The sequence below is a fragment of the Triticum dicoccoides genome, chromosome 1B (genome assembly GCF_002162155.2).
Source record: "Triticum dicoccoides isolate Atlit2015 ecotype Zavitan chromosome 1B, WEW_v2.0, whole genome shotgun sequence".
NCBI lineage: Eukaryota > Viridiplantae > Streptophyta > Magnoliopsida > Poales > Poaceae > Triticum > Triticum dicoccoides.
Window position 1 is genome coordinate 286,923,050 of NC_041381.1, and position 1,366 is coordinate 286,924,415.

Sequence of the window (1,366 nt, forward strand, 5' to 3'; positions counted from 1 at the left end):
CACTTTTCCTTTCCATTGGGATTGTTTAAACGTTCTTGTGATCTATATGATGTAAGCAGTAGTTTTCTCCTACTTAGGTAAACACCTCGGTGTACAATTCTGTCAGTAAGACCTTGTTTCTATTGTTGATGACATTCCGGTAACCACCGATGGATGAGAACTTTGCCTATTGGTCCGCCTCGTTCAACGAGCAGGAGAATGGTTCTCTTCGTCCCTCGCCCTTGGTATCGATGTTGTTGCCGACATAACTGACAGGCTATCCTCTGACATGCCTTGCTTACATGATCTTGCAAGACGTCACTGCCCTTCCTACTTTAACCCACATGGTGGGCCCATAACCCACAGTTCCACAGGATCGAAACCTGAATCTCCTGTACACCTCCTGTTCCTAAAGTTATTCCTCGTGCGTGGCCTTGTATGTAATTCACGGACCACCGTCCTAGTGATCTATTCTGGTAACAGACGCAATACTCAATCTCGTTGCTCCGGACCCCTTTCGCGTGTTGCTTTAGGCATCGAACGATTGCCTATCCATTTGAAACTTCTCATGGTACCTTCGTACCTTACTCTTGATGTATTTTATATGTTCAACTCGAGAGATAATCTTATGCTCATTCAAAGGTTAAACCCAGATGGTTTCCCTCATAAACATTTTGTCGTAGCTGAGCTGCCCCTTACCTATTCGTAAGTACGTTGGAGTGCCCCAAGAAAAGGATGACTTCACCATAATGACCTGAAGCAGAGATTTGAAGACATCAACGAAAGGGATTAACTTCTTCGAGAAGATCCGTTAGAATATCGTAACCAGAACTTTCCCCCTTACTCCGCTCCTAAATCTCGGGACGAGATTTCTTGTAGTGGAGGAGAATTGTGACGCCCGGATAATTAAGCTACAGTGATTCCCCGCTAATGATGCCACGTCACCACGGTTACTGTGATAAACTCTCGATAGTTCAGAACCGAAACAAATTCAAAATTTAAATAAAAGAAAACAATAAAAGTTTTCAAAAATTAAAACAAAAATGTTCGGTGGTTGCCAAATATTACAAAGATAATTATGGTGTAAGGTTCACAATTTTATAAAATGCCTAAGTGATTATAAATAAATAAACACAGAAAAGAAAATAAATAAAAAGAAAACAGAAAACAATACAAAAAAAAAGGAAGAGAAACCCCTCCTGGACGCTGGCCCAACTGGGCCGATCCCAGGCCCAGTCGGCCACCCCCATAACCCCCACGCCCCGAAACCCTAACCCCAGATCCCCCACTACCCACTCCCCCCGATTCCCCACATTCTCCCTCATCTCTCCCTCTCGCCCGATCCAATCGGGATCGAGCGCCCATCGCCGCCGCCTGGAGCCCCCCC